The following is a 13,495-nucleotide window of genomic DNA, read 5'->3' on the forward strand; positions in this document are numbered from 1 at the left end:
TTATTCGCAGGGTGATAAAGTTTAGGTATAAAAAAGCTTTTGGCAAATAGTTGGAGTTGATTTTGGCCATTTTCCGAGTAACACGAATACGATGCGTCTCAACTCGGCAAAACTTTTAAAAAAGAAAATTCCAAATTCTCGCTCTTAACGGCTCTCTCTCTCTCTCTCTTTTCAATCTTCCTTCTTCGTCGCTCTTAGGGTTTCTAATTGTAGATTTCACGGCGGAGATGAAGAAGCAGTCCATGTTACCAAGAAACGCCACCTTACGCGATGGCGGAGAACCACACTCGCCGAAAAACCCTAGTATGTCCAAGTCGAGGCCTCCACGTCCACGCAAATTAAAATCCGCCAAAGAAAATGCTCCTCCTCTCGACCAGAACTCGTCGACACCTGACCATAGGTCGATGAAACTGAATAGTCCTTTGCCACCACGCCCGCCGCCGTCTAATCCTCTCAAACGTAAACTTAGTGCGGAAGCTACGACGGAGACTAGGTTTTCAGACTCCGGTTTCAAGGTACTATTGTCACCCTTTGGTTATAGTTAGGCGATTTCGAGGCAAATCCCTAATTAGACATATCTATAATTTCACCCAATTGAAGATTTTGTACTTGCTAGATTTGGGGTTAGGTTTCTAATTGGAGAAGGGTAGAGAATTAGAAACTTGGTGAATTTGATTTTGTTTCTCTGAGAAACGGGATACAACTTAGCTAAGTGTGAATTGCATATCCTAACATTATAATTGCGAAGATAAGGTGATCAAATTGAGATTCAACTTTCAGGTCATAGTTAGAATGAAGCCTCTAACCAAAGGCGAAGAAGGGGATATGATAGTACAAAAAATTTTCAAAGATTCCCTCACAATTAGTGGGAATACTTTCACATTCGACTCAATTGCTGATCCAGAGTCGACACAGGCAAGATATATTCTTGGTTTTTCAGTATGCTATGTCATCGTATGCTTACGAATTTCTAACTTTGTATTTTCTTCTTTCTCAGGAAAAAATGTTTCAGCTTGTGAGAGCCCCTCTTGTTGAAAATTGTCTATCTGGATTTAACAGTTCTGTATTTGCCTACGACAAGTAATTTTGATTTTCTAAAGTTTTCCTTTCAGGCAGAGTTCTATTTCTTGTATTGTTTGATTGTAACTTGTAAATGCTATTGATCATGATATTGTTACCATCAGACTGGTAGCGGGAAAACATATACCATGTGGGGTCCTGTGAATGGATTGTTGGAGGAACACCTCAGCAGTGACCAAAGAGGTTTGACCCCACGTGTCTTTTAACGTTTGTTTGCCCGAATCAAAGAGGTGATGCCTGGTTTTGTTTAGTTTTGTTTTGAACTTGTGTAATGTTTAGCACATTCAGAAGTAGACTCCTTTTGTTTCTTTTTGGTTTGCAGGAACAAGTCAAGCATGCTGAAAAGCAACTCAATTACCAGTGCCGCTGTTCATTACTCGAGGTTCAGTGACTGGATGCATTACTTTAGTTTCGATGGTGTGTGAATGTTTCATTTTAAAGAGTTACTATATAAATGTTGTTTTCTTTTTCTGCTTCAAATTTACAACGAGCAAATAACAGACCTACTAGATCCGAGCCAGAAAAAACCTGATGGTAAAAGGAACTTTCAGATTCAGCTTGTTTTATATACTTAAGGAAACAAAAATATGTTCATCTTTTTTCATTAATGTGTCACCAGATTAGAGAAGATGTCAAGTCAGGTGTTTATGTTGAAAATCTGACTGAGGAATACGTGAAAAACTTGACAGACGTGTCAAAGCTTCTGATCAAGGTTTGTATACTTTTTGGTTTCTCTCTGCACACTAATTCCAGTTTGACTTGCAATGTTTCTAAAAAGTACACAAGAACACCAGTTTCAGGTATCATATCCTTGTAATTCTCTGAAGTTTTAAAGAAGCAATGTGAAAACTTGTCTCGAAAGAAGAGATGTCCATATATTATAGTGAACAGTGCTACTGGGTTCTGTAAGTGATGCTGCGTAAATTAATATCACAAAAAGCTTTTTGAAGATTTTTATACAGAATTTAGTATTCTTAATTTGGCAAAATATATCAGATGGTCGAGATAAAGTATTCACTAAAAAAGTAAAATTGATAGTTATACTTGTGTCTGAAACCGGTGTAGGGTTTGGGAAATCGACGGACTGCTGCAACGAGTGTAAATGTAGAGAGTTCAAGATCACATTGCGTATTTACTTGTGTTGTTGAACTTCGTTGCAAAGTAGGCTACTCTTACACATTAAATTGTTCATATAACTGGATTTTCAGAAGAATCTGTCAAGTTGAGATGCTATCAACTTTTTCTAATCTATAGATTAGTATGTACGTCTGATGGAACAGATGTTTGACTTTGCTTGAATGTACTTGTTACAGAGTGCAGATGGGCTAAGCAGCTTTAAGACAAGCCGAATAAACCTTGTTGATCTGGCTGGTTCTGAGCGACAAAAATTAACTGCTGCAGCAGGAGAACGTCTGAAGGAAGCTGGAAATATCAATTGATCGCTCTCTCAGCTTGGGTATGATTCAGAGTAGTCTCCATATATATATATATATATATATATATATATATCTTTGTGGAACTCATTTAGCATGGAATTTTCGTTTTTTTCCTGTTTAAACTGCATAATGCACTATAGAACTGACACTTAGCTTCTGCTGTCTCTGTGTCTTCTAGTTTTTGATACTGCAGCGGGCACTAGAAATCTAGTTTTTGATTATAAATAACTGAAAATTTGGGTTAATGGAGAATAATTTGAAATGTTTTGGTTGTAGTTTATGAGGTTCTTGTGTCTTATGATGGTAGTAGCTTCTGCTGTTCTTGTGTTTTCTAGTTTTTGATACTGCAGCGGGCATTAGAAATCTAGTTTTTGATTATAAAGAACTGACACTTTGGGATAATGGAAAATAATTTGAAATGTGATAGTAGTAGCTTATGAGGTTCTTGTGTCTTGTAAGCAATGCTATGTGATATTTAATATTGTAACAACTATCCCTCCATGGAAGGGCAACACTGTAGGAAGAGCAAACTGATTGTATTATCANCTTCGTTGCAAAGTAGGCTACTCTTACACATTAAATTGTTCATATAACTGGATTTTCAGAAGAATCTGTCAAGTTGAGATGCTATCAACTTTTTCTAATCTATAGATTAGTATGTACGTCTGATGGAACAGATGTTTGACTTTGCTTGAATGTACTTGTTACAGAGTGCAGATGGGCTAAGCAGCTTTAAGACAAGCCGAATAAACCTTGTTGATCTGGCTGGTTCTGAGCGACAAAAATTAACTGCTGCAGCAGGAGAACGTCTGAAGGAAGCTGGAAATATCAATTGATCGCTCTCTCAGCTTGGGTATGATTCAGAGTAGTCTCCATATATATATATATATATATATATATATATATCTTTGTGGAACTCATTTAGCATGGAATTTTCGTTTTTTTCCTGTTTAAACTGCATAATGCACTATAGAACTGACACTTAGCTTCTGCTGTCTCTGTGTCTTCTAGTTTTTGATACTGCAGCGGGCACTAGAAATCTAGTTTTTGATTATAAATAACTGAAAATTTGGGTTAATGGAGAATAATTTGAAATGTTTTGGTTGTAGTTTATGAGGTTCTTGTGTCTTATGATGGTAGTAGCTTCTGCTGTTCTTGTGTTTTCTAGTTTTTGATACTGCAGCGGGCATTAGAAATCTAGTTTTTGATTATAAAGAACTGACACTTTGGGATAATGGAAAATAATTTGAAATGTGATAGTAGTAGCTTATGAGGTTCTTGTGTCTTGTAAGCAATGCTATGTGATATTTAATATTGTAACAACTATCCCTCCATGGAAGGGCAACACTGTAGGAAGAGCAAACTGATTGTATTATCAAAGTGGATTTATTGTATATCCTTCAACCTTTTGCTGATGTCCAACTAAAGTGCTTTAAGGCTTCCCTGAAGTTTATAATTAGTTTAAGTTTGAAGTCTTCAAATCCTAGTCCTTTCAGTTTCTGGATATTTTTCCAGAAGCTGAAATTCTTAACTACATGTTTACCATACAAATTTGTTATATGCAGGAACTTGATTAACATCCTCGCAGCGATTTCTCAAACAGGGAAGCCAAGGCATATACCGTATAGAGATTCCAGATTAACATTTTTGTTGCAAGAGTCTCTTGGTGGAAATGCAAAGTTAGCAATGGTTTGTGCAATTTCTCCTTCACAAAGGTAATGCAGAATCCTTATTTCCACTTCAGGAATTCTTTTATCTCCATCATCTGGAATACTGAGTATTTATGAAAATTGCAGTTGCAGGAGCGAAACCTTCAGCACCTTGAGATTTGCTCATCGTGCAAAGGCAATACAGAATAAAGCTGTTGTCAATGAAGTGATGCAGGATGATGTAAATTTCTTACGTGGAGTGATAAGCCAGCTGAAGGTACGCATTCTTTTACATCACAACATATATGAATATTATTCACTTTTACATATATATATAATGTGAATATGACTTTTAACTTTAAATGGATAAATTGGGCAGGATGAACTACAAAGAATGAAGGATGATAAAAATAATCCAACCAACNCTTTGTGGAACTCATTTAGCATGGAATTTTCGTTTTTTTCCTGTTTAAACTGCATAATGCACTATAGAACTGACACTTAGCTTCTGCTGTCTCTGTGTCTTCTAGTTTTTGATACTGCAGCGGGCACTAGAAATCTAGTTTTTGATTATAAATAACTGAAAATTTGGGTTAATGGAGAATAATTTGAAATGTTTTGGTTGTAGTTTATGAGGTTCTTGTGTCTTATGATGGTAGTAGCTTCTGCTGTTCTTGTGTTTTCTAGTTTTTGATACTGCAGCGGGCATTAGAAATCTAGTTTTTGATTATAAAGAACTGACACTTTGGGATAATGGAAAATAATTTGAAATGTGATAGTAGTAGCTTATGAGGTTCTTGTGTCTTGTAAGCAATGCTATGTGATATTTAATATTGTAACAACTATCCCTCCATGGAAGGGCAACACTGTAGGAAGAGCAAACTGATTGTATTATCAAAGTGGATTTATTGTATATCCTTCAACCTTTTGCTGATGTCCAACTAAAGTGCTTTAAGGCTTCCCTGAAGTTTATAATTAGTTTAAGTTTGAAGTCTTCAAATCCTAGTCCTTTCAGTTTCTGGATATTTTTCCAGAAGCTGAAATTCTTAACTACATGTTTACCATACAAATTTGTTATATGCAGGAACTTGATTAACATCCTCGCAGCGATTTCTCAAACAGGGAAGCCAAGGCATATACCGTATAGAGATTCCAGATTAACATTTTTGTTGCAAGAGTCTCTTGGTGGAAATGCAAAGTTAGCAATGGTTTGTGCAATTTCTCCTTCACAAAGGTAATGCAGAATCCTTATTTCCACTTCAGGAATTCTTTTATCTCCATCATCTGGAATACTGAGTATTTATGAAAATTGCAGTTGCAGGAGCGAAACCTTCAGCACCTTGAGATTTGCTCATCGTGCAAAGGCAATACAGAATAAAGCTGTTGTCAATGAAGTGATGCAGGATGATGTAAATTTCTTACGTGGAGTGATAAGCCAGCTGAAGGTACGCATTCTTTTACATCACAACATATATGAATATTATTCACTTTTACATATATATATAATGTGAATATGACTTTTAACTTTAAATGGATAAATTGGGCAGGATGAACTACAAAGAATGAAGGATGATAAAAATAATCCAACCAACCCAAATGTAGCTTATTCCAGTGCTTGGAATGCACGTAGAAGTTTGAATTTATTAAGAAGTTTTGGTCTGGGTTATCCAAGGTCCTTACCTCATGAAGATAATGATGGAGATATTGAGATGGAAATTGATGATGCTGCTATTGAAAGACTTTGTGTTGAAGTGGGTTTGCAATCATCTCCAGCTTCCGAGGGGATCAATACTGATATGAACAGAGTAAAGAGTATGCATTCGTTTGATGGGAAATCCATAGAAAAGCGGCTTACTGAGGACACAAATGTTGCCATGGAGGATACTTGTTGCCATTCATGGAACTATGAACCAGAGACAGTGGATAATGTGAGAACTGAAACAGAGATCGACATCACAACAGATCAGATTAAGACCCCCTTGCAAGTTGTGGATCACGACTCTGATATTCAGCTTCTTTCAGTCAAGGATGCTCTTCGTTCTTCATTGAAAGAGACGTAGGATATGCCATCATGCCCTGACTTGGTTCAAGAAGACGCGTCTGCAAATATATTAATAGCTGATGGATTAGTAAATTCTTCATCTCCTAGTCTTTGTATAGAACCATTTGGCATGCCTCCTGTATTAAAATCTCCCACACTGAGTGTGTCTCCCACGATTAGAAATAGCAGGAAAAGCTTGAAGACATCAGAAATGTCAACATCATCTCAGAAGGATACTGAAGGAGGTGAACTAGTTACAGAAGCTGTGGACCCATCTTCGTCTACATCCAGAAAGAGAATTAACTGTTCTACTTCTTTGTCCACTACACAGAAGAGTAAAGTTATTCCAGTACGGACTGAGCATTTGGCAGCTAGCCTCCACAAAGGAATCGAACATCTTGAGTTATATTGCCAAAGTACAGCTCAAAGACGATCGACTTTCAGGTTTTCCATCAAAGCTCCAGATAGTAAGCCTTCAACCTTTATTAGTAAGACTGATGTGGGTGTGCAGACCTTTCTCGAAGCTGATGCAATGTCAGAGGAGAATACAAAAGAATTTCTGTGTAGTAAATGCAAATGCAGAGAAGAATTTGATGGCCAGCAAATGCGTGAGATGCCAAATCTCCAGTTAGTACCTGTTGACAACTCGGAAGTGACAGAAAATCCCAAGAGCCCAGTTCCCAAAGTAAAAACAATGACTTTTTATCTGAAATAGATTACCTATTCAAGATTTTTAATGTTTCGACATTCATATGTTGTGTACCTCTAACGGAATGATGTTTTCTCTTTACAGGCAGTGGAAAAGGTTCTAGCAGGATCTATCAGGAGGGAAATGGCTCTAGAAGAGTTCTGCACTAAACAAGCCTCTGAGATATCCCAACTTAACCGACTGGGGTGATACTTGCGTTTGTTCTCATTTTATCGTTCTATGCTCTACATGCCAAGAGAAGCTTTATAACTGTCTCCTCGATTATAACTTGGTCCAAATCGTGTAACAGGTACAATAATACAAACATGAGAGGGAGTGCAATGCCATCATAGGACAAACAAGGGAAGACAAGATTATTCGCCCGGAAAGTCTAATGGATGGTGTATTATCTAAGGAGGATTTTCTAGATGAAGAATTTTCAGCTCTCTTGCATGAACATAAGGTAATTGTGGGTTCTCGTTTGTTAGAAGGTAATTTGACTATATTCCAACAGCTTTTTCTGAAATATAATTTGCAGCTGTTAAAGGGCATGTATCAGAATCATCCTGAAGAGCTGCAAACTAGGATAGAGTTGGAAAGAGCGCAAGAAGAGGTTGAGAGTTTCAGGAACTTTTATGGTGATATGGGAGAAAGAGAAGTGTTATTGGAAGAGATTCAGGATTTAAAGATGCGTCTACAATGTTACATTGACCCGTCTCTTACATCAGCACGCAAAAAGTGTTCCCTGCTTAAGCTTTCAACCCAAGCTCCCCCAGTGAACGCTATCCCTGAATCACAGGACGAGAGTCTTGAGAAGACATTAGAACAGGAAAGACTTCGTTGGACTGAGGCAGAGACCAAATGGATTTCTCTCGCCGAGGAATTAAGAATAGAGCTTGATGCCAGGAAGGTGCTGATGAATAAGCAGAAACATGAACTTGGAATTGAGAAAAGATGTGCGGAAGAGTTGAAAGAAGCAATGCAGATGGCCATGCACATATGCTTGAACAATATGCAGACCTAGAAGAAAAGCATATGCAATTGCTTGCAAGACATAGACGGATTCAAGAAGGAATAGATGATGTTAAAAAGGCAGCTGCAAAAGCCGGAGTCAAAGGAGCAGATTCCAGATTCATAAATGCACTTGCAGCAGAAATTTCGGCCTTAAAGATAGAAAGAGATAAGGAGAGACAATACTTGAGGGATGAGAACAAAAGTCTCCAGCAGCTGGAGAGTTACTTGTTCGGCTTAAAGAAGCTGAAGAAGGATTGACAGTTGCATTGGTACATTTTCTAAACATTTCGGATCTCATTCCCCAAATTTTAATTGATTCTGTAGTAAATAATCTCTTTGGCTTGTGTCAACAGAAACGAGCGATGAATGCAGAGTACGAAGCTGCAAAAGCATATAAACAGATTGACAATCTGAAGAGGAAACATGAAGACGAAATCAACACTCTTAACCAACTTGTCCCACAATCTCATATCCACAATAAATGCCCTACCAAATGTGATCAAGCCGTGGAACCATCGGCAAATGAAGGTGAACAGCAATGGAGAGATGAGTTTGAGCCGATTTACAAAAAAGAAACCGAGTTTTCAAATCTTGTTGAGCCCTCTTGGTTTTCGGGTTACGATAGGTGCAACATATAATTCAAAAAAATCCACTATTTTTTCGGGTGTAATGTGTATAAAATGAGTGTCTGATTCTATGATATAAGTCCAAAAAAGGTTGCACTTATTGTCACTCGTAATTTGGAAACTCATTCTACACATATATATACCAACCAATTGGGGTAATCTGATCTAGTCTATAAGATACATTGACATTGGCATTGCAAATCGAGTTGCCAATGTCGAAACTAAGCGTACCCACCAAAAGATCGAGAGTATTTAATGAAACAGCTCTAAATCAACAAGTAAAAACTCAGAAGACTGTTATTTAAATTGGAATAAAATATATATGTACATTACATGAAATCATGGGTAGAAATATGAGAGCAAACACAATTAAGACACAAGAGGTGAAAGTATCTTGGCTCCCATTATTTATGTTGCTAGAGGATGCAATAAGTATTTGTTAGAATATATATTCAGTTTCATTATAAATCTTTTTTTTAAGAAACATTGATAGTATGAATAGATAAAGAGAAATCAAAATCAGCATTAAGAGAAATCTATGTCCAATAAGAACATTGATAGTATGAATATATGGATAAAAACTGATTTCTTACATCCCTACTGTTATTTGTAAAGTCGTTTAATTAATAAATTTTTGTTTTGTATGAAATTACAAGGATATGTCATTGGAGTTATGACCAAATATTCGATTTTTAAGAAGGGTACAAATGAAATTTTCCCACCCATGTAAACGGATAAAGACGCGGGTCTGACAGACCCGTTTTTATTATTTTGGATCTTTTTCATTAAATCATAACCGTTGATTCATTTTGATCATATCCATCGGTTTAAAAAACAAAACCTAAAAAGGGTTTTTCTCTCTGTGGTCTCTCTCGCCGTCTTCCAATTCTTTTGCAGAGCTCATCACACAACAGCTTTTGATCAGCGAAATTAAACACGAATTATCTCTCTGGTGGATTCGGCGGGTTATTTGTTGCCTCTTTTTTCTTCTCAATCTCTTTGTTCCTTCTAAACCCTAATCTCTCTTTTGATTCTACATCAAATCCAATTCTTCTGTTCATGACCATTTCATAGTCATTGTTTCTGTCAACGATGGCGGGTATACATGGCAACGTGGTTTTTTAGGTGAATTGATATAGATTGATGAGAACGTGGCGAGAGAGATTAATAATCATAGAGCACTTCGTCATCCTAATATCATCCGCGCTTTAAGGAGGTTAGTAACTGTGTGCCTCTATAGCTGCTTCATAGGTATGTGGCAATGATTTTAAATTTAAGTTTTTTTTTTTTTTTTTCAGGTGGTTTTGACACCAACTCATATCGCCATTGCTATGGAATATGCTGCTGGTGGTGAGCTATTTGAGCGTATATGTACCGCTGGAAGGTTCAGTGAGGATGAGGTGACCGCTCTTGCTTCTCTTTGTCATAATGGTTTGTGTACTCAGTTGATCAATTTCTAGATTGGTCTGTGATAGATTGATTGAGAGTAAAGGAAATTAGTACAATATGTAGAATAGGAAACAAAAGGAAATATGTGTTGTGCTTCTCGGAGTCTGATTATGATAGCTTTTTTTTGTTGTGTGCATCTTTGTTTTTACAGGCAAGATACTTTTTCCAGCAGCTTATATCTGGAGTTAGCTATTGCCACGCTATGGTAACTGGAATGAAATTGGCTTATGCAGTTTTTATTTTTAACTTGACAGGTATCTATCTTCGTGAGTGTACTCATAATTGTTTCCTTAATTGTCATAGCAAATATGCCACAGAGAAAATACCCTCTTGGATGGAAGTCCTGCTCCACGTCTCAAGATCTGTGATTTTGGTTACTCCAAGGTCTGTGGCATCTATCCCCAACATGGACCTTATTTGTTAATTTCTTTTGTCGGAACAAGCTCTGTCTTTTGTTCTCTTTCCCTCCATCTTACCCCTGACTTTAAAACATTTAGCGTTACTGCTCATTGTAAGTCGTACAACCTCTTTCCTTTTTTGTTGCTGCTCCACGTTTTTTTTTGTTCTTATTTTTGTTGCGTAAATCGATACAGTAAGAGGCACTACGAAGTTAAGTTCAAATGTCCTCCGTGGGTTTCAGAATACTATTGATGGAGTTGCAACTGCCAATCAAACCAGATCGCAGAGCATCTAACCGGGCCATACAGTAAACGGTTTATGTTTTCTTCTCCTTATGTTTAAGCAGCCATCATTTCTTCCACTCTTTCTTTTTTTCTTTGATTGTATTTGTTAGTTGTAGTAGCTACGTACGACTCTTGCAGTTGATGTTCAAGTTTATTTTCTTTTCTATTGACGAGCTTCTACTGATTGTTTCTTTTTAAAAAAAAATTAATAAGCACTTGCATTGATTGGCCACCGTTTTATGATGACTCTTCACCAAATAATGTGATTCTATTGGCCATCGTTTATATATCTAGAGACTGTAATATCAAGAGAGTGTAATATTTTTTAATCACTTTCATGTATTTGTGGACAGATTTTGGAAGCTGGAGTGATGTTTGTTTTTGTTTAGCTCTAAACACAAACCAGAGATAGAGAGGTACATATCTTTCTCTCTTAAGCTTATAAACTTAATGAGTTTAAGAAACGGTTCAATGAACCTTTGTTTTCTTATATTAGCCTTTTTGAGTTTTCAAGGGCTTAAACTAATGAAAGTGTTATAGTTGCTCGAGTCTTTAGAATGAAAGACTCATAATGAGATTGACAAGATATCACAACTGAGTTTTCATCTTTTGGTTATTTAATGCTGGTTTTTCTGTGACCCTTTTAATAATTCATATTTAATAATAGTCACTTTGATCTACTATTCTTATGAATATAATCTACTGTTTTTTATCCTCAATGTTGCTTTATGCAGAAGCTGTTGGTGCAGTGGCTATATATATGCTCAAGAGTATTCCACATGTTTGCTTCTAATATTTAAACCGTACATTGAAAAGGTGTGTTACAGACTTAAATATTCTTTTATATTATTTTGTTGGAAACTCTTCTATGGGGTAGATGAGCTACACAAGACATATCTATTTTCGTACTAAGTTCTTATAAGTTTGAATTCATCTTTTGCTTATGTTCTTGAACCACTGTTTTCTTATGTTCTATTTCTTACGTTTTGGTTGTCTAAGTTGATGTTTAGTTCATGCTTTAAAAGTTCACAAGATATGTGATTGCACGTAAACGTTCGTTGGAGGAACCTTCAGACTCTAATTGAGTCATTCTATAGATAAGTCACTAGGTTTTGCAACCAAGTCACTCTGTCTTTCTCACCTTTCTCATATCTTCAGTACTTAGCAAAAGAGGTGTTTCATATCTTCACCAAATCAATTGTTTTCTTTTAGGATTCAGATAGAGTCTGAAGTTTCTTTGTGATCTTGATTTTTTTTTTTTGTAGTGTTTCATGAGGAAGTGAGGTTTCCGTATGACCTTGATGTGAAGCTACTATTCTCAATTGCAAAGGAACCAACCAGAAGGATAAGTACCATTTTTTTTTCTTTTTCAAAAAAGGTTTCATTATAAGATTTTTAGTAATATTGTAACAGTGGTGTGTGTTGGGTTTGCATTGCAGGCAAACCTTAGTGAAGGGATTGGAGCCATTTGTGAGTTTGCTAGAAGATGAGTGAGTGAGACACTCTGTTTTTTCTTTTTTCTTTTCACTTTATAGTCTATTAAATCTTTTTAAATTGTTTGTAACATATCAAATTTATACAAACAAATTGGATATTGAATGGTGGATATCATGGTTTTCTTTTTCTTTTGTTTTCAACTTACAAGTTATAAAAACTTTTTGTTGGTATCCAATAATTTCTCATATACATTCAATATATGTTAGTATATGACGTCAAAATACTTAGTTTTGGATTTTATATATCAACTCAGTTGAATTTGAATATAACTTAATAAATAATTATAGCAAAACCAAATAGAACTCGAAAATAAATTATTGGAGTATTTTTGAAATTTTTTTGAGAGTTTTTGTGAATTATATTTTTTACTAACTAACTGTAAATTATATATCTAAATGGAGAATTTAAAACACAAATTTTAAATATTAGGTGCTATAACAAGGGTAATCATCATTTTCTTATTTTGTTAACACCATTCACATTAAAATATTATATATATTTAAAATGATTATGTACAAAACAATTTGTTGTGTCATATCTCACGGGTTAAATATTACTAATCACCATTTCCTATATAAACAACACAATTATCGATTATCAAATAAATTACTAACTATTCCATACAAAATATATATTTGAGAATTTTTGAAAATATTTTTCAGAGTTTTTGAAAATTATATTTTTTACTAACTAAATGTAAATTAAATATTTAAATGAAGACTTTGTGAAGTAACTAGCCACTTTGGAACGAGTACTTTAAAGAATTTTGATATTTTTTTAAACAGTTAGAGTTTTATAAAATTGTAATTCTTTTTGGATAATTTTAACTAAATAAATAAAAATAAATTAAATTTTCAAGAAGAATTTAAGTATCTCGTCTAAATTTCTTATCTAATCTCTATTAAAAATATTATCTAACGAATCATTATTTAAAAGAGAACGAACGAGAGGAGACGGGATGGAAAATGATAAAATGGGACAAGACTGAAAGAGACGTATTTCCCGTTCCAAAGTAGATACGTCTAGGTTATATACGTGTAACAATCCAAATTAAAACCAAATTGAAATATGATATCTTGATTTTATTCCGATATCGTACAAATACTTAAAATTATATAGTTATATGAAAATATTTTGGTCGTGCTGTAGCACGGGCTACTATCTAGTATTATATATAAGTGATGTTGATCTTGAAGACCTTTTTACACTATTTGATAACATCGTTTTCTTTTCAATGTTTTATATAGACTTCTGAATTTCTTTCTTTTTAATTTTTATTGATACACATTCCCAAATATATATTTGAATACATACATTAGTTGCCAAACTAAA

The 13,495-nt window shown here is 35.2% G+C and overlaps 1 long non-coding RNA gene and 1 pseudogene across 4 annotated transcripts; both read left to right on the forward strand.

Annotated features, from left to right (window-relative positions):
• On the forward strand, nucleotides 228-8,546 carry LOC104719038 (annotated as a pseudogene).
• On the forward strand, nucleotides 9,370-12,292 carry LOC104719039. 4 transcript variants are annotated; one of them, XR_756496.2, is made up of 8 exons: nucleotides 9,370-9,750; nucleotides 9,833-9,934; nucleotides 10,135-10,188; nucleotides 10,287-10,494; nucleotides 10,577-11,082; nucleotides 11,401-11,482; nucleotides 11,932-12,015; nucleotides 12,106-12,292. It is a non-coding gene; the product is annotated as an uncharacterized LOC104719039 (long non-coding RNA). The 4 variants fall into 4 exon arrangements; XR_002033733.1 differs by having other exon boundaries at nucleotides 9,371-9,750; nucleotides 10,577-10,696; nucleotides 11,020-11,082; nucleotides 11,932-12,292; XR_756495.2 differs by having other exon boundaries at nucleotides 9,371-9,750; nucleotides 11,932-12,292.

Source organism: Camelina sativa, chromosome 10, assembly GCF_000633955.1.
Source record: "Camelina sativa cultivar DH55 chromosome 10, Cs, whole genome shotgun sequence".
NCBI classification, from domain to species: domain Eukaryota; kingdom Viridiplantae; phylum Streptophyta; class Magnoliopsida; order Brassicales; family Brassicaceae; genus Camelina; species Camelina sativa.